Source organism: Nycticebus coucang, chromosome 3 (assembly GCF_027406575.1).
Source record: "Nycticebus coucang isolate mNycCou1 chromosome 3, mNycCou1.pri, whole genome shotgun sequence".
NCBI classification, from domain to species: domain Eukaryota; kingdom Metazoa; phylum Chordata; class Mammalia; order Primates; family Lorisidae; genus Nycticebus; species Nycticebus coucang.
This window is the reverse complement of record NC_069782.1, coordinates 50,642,538-50,650,504: the sequence shown is the minus strand read 5'-3', so window position 1 is coordinate 50,650,504 and position 7,967 is coordinate 50,642,538. Positions and strand designations below refer to the sequence as shown.

Below are 7,967 nucleotides of genomic sequence, written 5' to 3'. Positions count from 1 at the left end.
AAAATTTTATGACCACCCTCTTCTAGCTTGAACAGTTTCAGCAGAGAGATCTGCAGTCATTCTAATATTCTTCTCTTTGTACGTTATGGTTTTCTTATGTCTGGCTGCTTTCAGAATTTTCTCCTTCATATTAACTTTAGTGAAGTTAATTATTTTGTGTCTGGGGGTTGTCTTATTCAGGTTGAGTCATGCTGGGATTCTGAAGCTGTCTGCTATCTGAATTTCCAAATTTCTTGTCATGTCTCGAAAGATCTCCTTCATAGTCTCTGGAAGAAGGGCCTCTGTGCTTTGCGAAGCAACTTTGTCACCTTCAGGAATTCCTATAAGGTGAATATTAGTTTTCTTCGAATTATCCCACAGCTCTCTGAGAGAATGATCCATTTTTGCTCTCCATTTCTCTTCCTCTTTGATGCTTGGGAGCATTTTAAGTTTTATCTTCAATGTCAGAAATCCTTTCTTCTGCTTGCTTCATTTTGTTACTGAGGGATTCTACTGTATTTTTCAGATCTTTGAGGGCTGCAAATTTTTGCCTCAATGTGTCAAAGTCTTTGGTGATTTTGTCTTTGAATTTATTGAATTCTTGAGACAACTTTTGAAATGCTCCTTGAATATCTAATTCCAACTTTACCTCCATTCTATTAATCTTATTTGGAATCCAAACTCTGCATTCAATTTCTGACATCTCAGGCGTTTGTCTCTGAATGGGATCTTTAGTTGCATCTGTCGTATCATTCCTTGGGGGGAATTGATCTACTCTGGTTATTTATGTTACCAGAGTTTTTCAACTGATTCTGCCCCATGATGATTTTACACCATTTGGCTAGATAAGCAGATAAGGTGAAGTTGGATTGGGGGTCTCCAGGAGTAGTGATTAACCAGCCCTTTGCCCAAGAGCTGTGACTGGTGTCTGTACCTTTTCTCCTAGAGCTTCACAAAGGACCCATACAGTGCTACAGTCTGAGACACTGGGGGCTTACTTGGTGTGGTGGGGCTAATTGGCTCTGTCTTGTTTTTAGCGTGTCTATGTCCTATCCTATTGAATTAGTTACTCTGGGTTGAAGTCTCAGCTGTTGAGATATACCAGCAATTAAGTCACCCTACCCCCATGGGCAACAATTGGAAAAGGAAAATCAAATCTTCCCACAACCACATACCCAGGGTACCACTTTGGATATTCTTCGGGTGATTGGTCCAGTCCAAGAGATCCAAATCAATTGTCGTAGTCAGCACCCGGTCTCAAGTGAGTGAGTTCAAATGGTCTCCGGTAACTAGATAGCAGGGGACTGCTGGCAGCTCGAGTATGACTCATTCTGGTGCTCTGTGGAGTCAGAAGAACCCCCCCCCCAACACACAGCAAATAAATTAGTCTGGGGAGGTTGATTCCTCCTTCCCTACCTTGCACCTCTGTCATACTCAGTCACTGGTAACTCCGCAGGGCTATGACCCAGTTCCCTCCAGTGAGCAGATGCTCCAGGGGTTTGAGCCTGCCTGAGTCACAGAGAGATCTTATATCTCTTCGGCCAGGCCTCTGCATTCTGCCACCATCTGGCAGGGGAAGCTGAGGCTTGACAACCTTGGGTGGTTAATGGAAGCTGGGGTGGTACACTCAGTTACAGCCCTGCCCCTGATTGATGTTGCTGACACTTATATTTGTGCAGAATTTGTGATTCTGTCCTGGCTATATTCCCCTGTGGATCAGGCTCTGTTTGAGTTCACAGAAAGTGCGACTCAGCCCTGGTCTGTGCCACTGCCCAGAGCTAGAGTGTCTGTCTCTGTTGCAGTTTGTGTTGGGGTGGGTGCAATTAGAGCTCACGCTGAGCTCTCAGTTCCAACCTATCCCCACCTGCCTTTGTTTCAGCTATGATCCTCTGAGTGCCAGGTGTTTCTTAGCCTCACTAAATCCTTCTTGGCTTAGCCTTGCCCTGGGAGTATGCTGTTTCTGTGCATGCTCACTAAAGCAGTCCTCTGGCTCAGCCTCACCCTAGGAGTATGTGGTCTCTGAGCATGTGTCTTCAATTCTCCATCCTGCTGCACTCTTTTCAGGCCCATACTGCCTCAGGCATACCCTTTGCTCATGGAGCCTATGTTACCATCCCAGATTCATCTGCCAGTATCTGCCACCGGACAAGATGCCCAGCTTTCTCTGGTTGCCCAGAGAGACAGGGAGTGTCCTTCCAAAATATCCCCAGGTGTGTGAGTCCTGTTGTTCCCGCTGCTGCAGTTGCTGCTCTGTGCTGGGGGCACCACCTCTCCCTTTTCCATACAGTTCATTCAGTCCACTGTTTTCTCCTTACTCCCATGCTGCAGAATCATCACAGACCTGCCACAGCTCATGCCTAGTCCACACCTCTCGAGAAAATGCTCAAGAATCTGGACTCTATGGGGGACAGGTTTCCAGACCTTGGGGTGAGAGTGGAGGGAAGTACTGGGAGTTCAGGATTGCAGATAGAGAATATATACAGTTTTATACAGTTTTATGCCTGGCAGGAGAGTGCCATGGCACCCTAGTAGGGGAAGGAAGTCCAGTATTTAGAGGGTCTCTCCTGTGGGATAAAATGGGAGGATGTTTGAACTCTGCTCACTTGTTTGTAGAAAGTATACTGTGAGCCATTCTCATGGGGGAGTGGACTCCCATCTGCTTGGTGATGGATTTTGTACCTATTGTTTGTATCCTTGGGGTTGCAGCTTGCCTCAGCAGAGTTGATGTGCATTCTTCAACTTTCTCTCTTGGCTCAGCTCCAAATCATCAGCTTACTTACTAAACTTCTATCCTTTAACTCTCTTAAGATCTTCCTGCCTTAGAAGAGAAACCAAGAAATGTAGTTTTTGTAGATATGGGCCATTCTGCTTATCAAGTTTCTGTATGTGCATTTAATAGAGGAAAACTGAAGGTTCTGGCCACTGCATTTAATACAACACTGGGAGGCAGAAAATTCGATGAAGTTTTAGTAAATCACTTCTGTGAAGAATTTGGGAAGAAATACAAGCTAGACATAAAGTCCAAAATTCGTGCATTATAATGACTCTCACAGGAGTGTGAGAAACTCAAGAAATTGATGAGTGCAAATGCTTCAGATCTCCCTCTGAGCATTGAGTGTTTTATGAATGACATTGATGTATCTGGAACTATGAATAGAGGCAAATTTCTGGAAATGTGTGATGATCTCTTAGCTAGAGCGGAGCCACCACTTCGTAGTGTTTCGGAACAAGCCAAGTTAAGGAAAGAAGATATTTATGCAGTGGAGATAGTTGGTGGTGCTACACGAATTCCTGCAGTAAAAGAGAAGATCAGCAATTTTTTTGGTAAAGAACTTAGTACAACATTAAATGCTGATGAAGCTGTCACTGGAGGCTGTGCATTGCAGTGTGCAATCTTCTGGATGGGTGCCTCTGTGGAAAGCTGGCTCCAGTCAGCCATCTTGCCTCTGCCTCCCTCATTCTATTCTTCATGACTCACTTTTCTTCTTCTTTTTTCTTTACAGATGGGAATTTTCTGCTTACCCATCTGCATGGTGGAGTATGGTGACTTTACAACTTCTGAGTTTACATGTTACAGTTTTAGACAAAGACATACTCATTACTTTTGACATCAATTTCCAAATTTTGGAGAATGAGAATTTGATCGATCCATGATGGGTGAGCCATCTATTCCTGGTCTAATTTACTGTCGTCCATGTGGAATGGTGGTTTAAATATGGCTACAGAGACCTGACAGGGTGGGGAGGCTGTTCAGGAAAAGATGGGCTAGGAAGAAGCCCAAATAAGTTTTCATACTCCAAAAATACAACTATTGTCCCATTCTGAAAATCACCATGCCCAGTGGAGCTTGTCCTGGGATCTTAAAGGGGTGGCCTTAACCCCATGTTTCATTTTTATGACCTCCCTTTGGATTTGCTAGCTTTTCATCCAAATGGTCCAGTTTTTGCAGTGGGTGAAGTGAACTCATACTAGATGTAAATCACCTTTTGCTCACCTATTCTTCTCTCTCTGCCCCTTAACCACTCTGTACCAGACATCATTTCAGATGTAGGCTAGATGGCTCCTGGGGAAGTGGTGGCCAGAGAGGAGAAACAGCAAGCTGAGAAAGAGCACTGGGGTGGGGGTGGGGTAGGCTCAGCGCAGTGTGTCCCAGAAACCTCGGGAGAAGCCTTACGGTTATGGTGAAGGAGCTACAGGCCCTGCACAGCTGAGCCCACAGCCCCTCTGGAGGTGCTGATGGAGCCTTGAGCCCTGGGTGCCATGATGCTTGGCCAGGCAAGTTTCATATGGGGAATTCCTGCCTTATCTGGAAGTGGTATTTTTCTTGCTTTTAAGAGTTTAGTAATTTTATTTGTGGTCTGTGTTCTATTAAGATATTATCCAAAAAACAGGATGCCATAGTTCTAAACCCATTCTATAATAGGTGTCACATATTCAAGAGGTTTGTGGTACCTACTATGGGAAAATTCGGTCCTGCTTCTTTTATCTTCTCTCTCTCTATATATATGTATTTCAACTACTGCACTTCCAAAGGATCTGCATATTTTTTCTGTCTTAAACTTTTCCAAAGCTTTTTTTCTTGGTATACTATGACCTTTTAGCTATCATGCTTTGGGCTGGACAACCTAGAAAAATAAAGGCAGAGTCGGAAGCTTGAGAGGCCCATGCAGTGTCATCTGCCTTCTTTAATCTTAGAAGGAAGTTGACTCATTAACTTCACTATCGCTTCAGAGCAGAAACCTCCTAGACTAAAAAAACTAGCTGTCTTTGAGTGATCACACTTAATATTGGAAGGTATTTATAGTTTCCTCCTTTCTCTTTGAGATGTGTAGTATTTTTTCAATGAATTGAAGTTTCACTAGCTAATCATAGTCTGTCATTTAGAATTACCTATCTCAGTCTAGGGGAAATTAGGTACCTGCACACAAGTATTAGTTAGCTTGTTCTCTCATGATTAGTTTAATATCTATTATTTTTAGTGTAATTTCTACATATAAAATAAAATCAAAGAGAATATAATGGTGGATTTATCCAAAATGACATACATTATCCTATATTTTAGAGGTGCTCACAAAATTAAAAAAATCTCTTTTATTTTATAAAATAATTTTCTTTTTCTTCTACCTGATTCATTTTTTTTTTAAATTTCAGATTAATGTGAGGGTACAATTAGGTTACAATGTTTATATTCATTAGGTAGAGTCCCTGTTGTAGTTGTGTTCCACACCCAGGAGCTGTGCTGTGTAGCCTTACATTGTGCCCATTAAGTGGGAGCATACCTGTCCCCCTCCATTCTTCTTCTTCCCCCTCCCCCATCTTGAGTTGAATTGAATTTTTCTCTTATGAGGACATGTATTAAATCATCTACTGGCTTCATATTAGTATCTAGTACATTGGATACTTGCATCTCCATTCTTGTGATACTTTACTAAGAGGAAAGTGTTTTAACTCCATCCAGGTTAATACAAAAGATGTAAAGTCTCTATATTTTTTTATGAATAGTATTCCATGATGTTCATATATCACAGTTCATTAATCCATTCCGGGGTTGATGGGCATTTAGGTTGTTTCCACATCTTATCAATTGTAAATTGAGCTGCAATAAACAATCTAGTGCAAAGATCTTTATGATAAAAGGATTTTTTTCCTAGTAGTGGGATTGCAAGGTGAAATGGGAGGTCTAATTTGAGTTATTTGAGGATTCTCCATCTTCTTTCCAGAGAGGTTGTATTACTTTGTAGTCCTACCAACAGTATAAAAGTGTTCCCTTCTCTCCACATCCACACCAGCATCTGCAGCTTTGAGACTTTGTGATGTGGGCAAAAATATGGAATGCTTCATGAATTTGTGTGTCATTCCTGTGCAGGGGCCATGCTAATCTTCTCTGTATCATTCCAATTTTAGTGTATGCACTGCCAACGTGAACACATTCCTAAACCAGTTTTTAAGCTTGTGAAAGCTCATCTGATGTAGATGAAGAAACAGTTCCCAGGCTTAGCAGGTGTGTGGATTTTCCTCTCTCTGTGATGTAGGTGCAGCAAGATAGTGGAGGTAGACACAACACAATTGAGTACCCAGCTCTGCTATGAACTTGAGTAATTGGTTTAAGCATTCTATTTTGTTTGTGAAATGGCAGTTAATAATAGTACTGATCTCACAGAGTGGCTGTGAATGTTACATGAGATGATGTATTTAAGGCACTTAGAATGGCTCCTATTGACCATCTCACAGAGTTCCTGTGAATGAAAAAATACATGCACAGCACTTAGGCCCAATGGCTGACGCATGATTTTTGTAGACAGCCACATAGTATGAACTATTATTATTCTATCCATTTTTTTTTATAAACCATATGGTTAAATCTCCATAACTTTATTTACCATACAATGAATACATCAATACATTTTTTTCCACTGGGCAGGAGCCAAAGATAAAAAAGTGTGGAGAACAAAGTATGAACATTTCCCTTTGTCCTCTACCCCCATCAAACTCAACAAATTGTCAACCTTTGTTTTATGGAGATTTTGTCCCCCCATAATCACTATCAGTCCCTCCATATTATTCTTTGATAGTGACATTTTCTGTTTTTTAATTTATGCAAAGTTCCAAGCAAACACAGCTTAGTGCTTACAATCGCTTACAATCTCTGAGCTCTGTATCCACTTCCTACGGTTGTATTTACAGCAAATGTACACCTGTCTGTGTGTGGGAGTTTCAGGGTCATAGTATACGCATTGTTTCTTTACTAGTACTTTTCGTCTTGAAGTTATTTCCAGGTCAAAATGTGTAAGTCTGCCTTAAACATTTCTTCAACAACAACTATATCACATCTATGGTACAAATAGGACATGATTCATTAATTATTATTATTATTATTGTGACAGAGTCTCACTTTGCCACCCTAAATAGAGTGCCATGGTGTCATAGCTCACAGCAACCTCCAAATCTTGGGCCCAAGCGATTTTCTTGCCTCAGCCTCCTGAGTAACTGGGATTATAGGCATCTACCACGATGTCCAATTAGTTTTTAGAGATGGGGTCTCACTCTTGCTCAGGCTGGTCTCGAACCTGTGAGCTCAGGCAACCCCCCACCTCGGCCTCCCAGAGTGCTGGGATTACAGGCGTGAACCACCGCTAATGGACATTTTTATTTGCAATTTTTCATTCTTATACAATATTTCAAAAAACCATCCTTCATTCTTTGTATAGTTTCTGAACTCATGGAGCTATTTTATGAAATAAATTTATATCTGAAAGTGGAGTCTCAGTGTCAGGGCACATGCACATCCACTGTTTTGAAGCAACAGCTAAAATTCCATTTAGGAAAAGTTTCATGAAATGTGTCTCACCAACTTAAGCTACCACTAAGTGTAAGAATCCCATTTATTAGATTCACACCAACACTTGAAATATTATCAATCATAAATATTTTTTGCTGGTTGGAGAAGCAAAGAATAAAAATATCATTTTATTGTTCAATTTGCGTTCTTAATTACCAGTGAGGTTCATTCAGTTTTGTCACATTTTAGAAGTTTTCAGCCATGACCTCTTTGAGTACCTTTTAGTCCTTCCTTCTTTCTCCTTCCATTGAAGGTTCCAATAACAGGGACATTTGATATTTTGTCCTAGTTTCATAAGTCCTTGAGGTTCTTTTCATTTTGTAAATCTATTTTCTCTGTTCCTGGTGTTTGGTTTTTGCTGTTCACTGTTCAAGCTAATTGATTCTTTCCCTGTCCCATCTATTCTCCTGTGGAGCCGACCATTGTCTATTTTGGCTTTTGTATTTTTTGGTTCTAAAAGTTTCATCTGATTCTTCTTCATCTCTTCTGTACTTCTGCTGAGACTTTCTAAGTCATTGCTGACAGAAACCTGGAGGATTTTGACCTTGTGTTATGGACTCCTGGTCTTATCCATGTCTGCTGTTTTCCTTGGCTTCCTCTGACACCGCCCTGTGACTGCCAGGTGTGGGGAGAAGTCCAGGTTCCTGAT

The 7,967-nt window shown here is 41.3% G+C and overlaps 1 non-coding gene across 1 annotated transcript; it reads right to left on the bottom strand.

Annotated features, from left to right (window-relative positions):
• Positions 1-5,800: 5,800 nt before the first annotated feature.
• Positions 5,801-5,907, bottom strand: LOC128582726 (U6 spliceosomal RNA). The gene has a single exon (XR_008379173.1). It is a non-coding gene; the product is annotated as a U6 spliceosomal RNA (small nuclear RNA).
• Between the last annotated feature and the right edge of the window lie 2,060 nt (positions 5,908-7,967).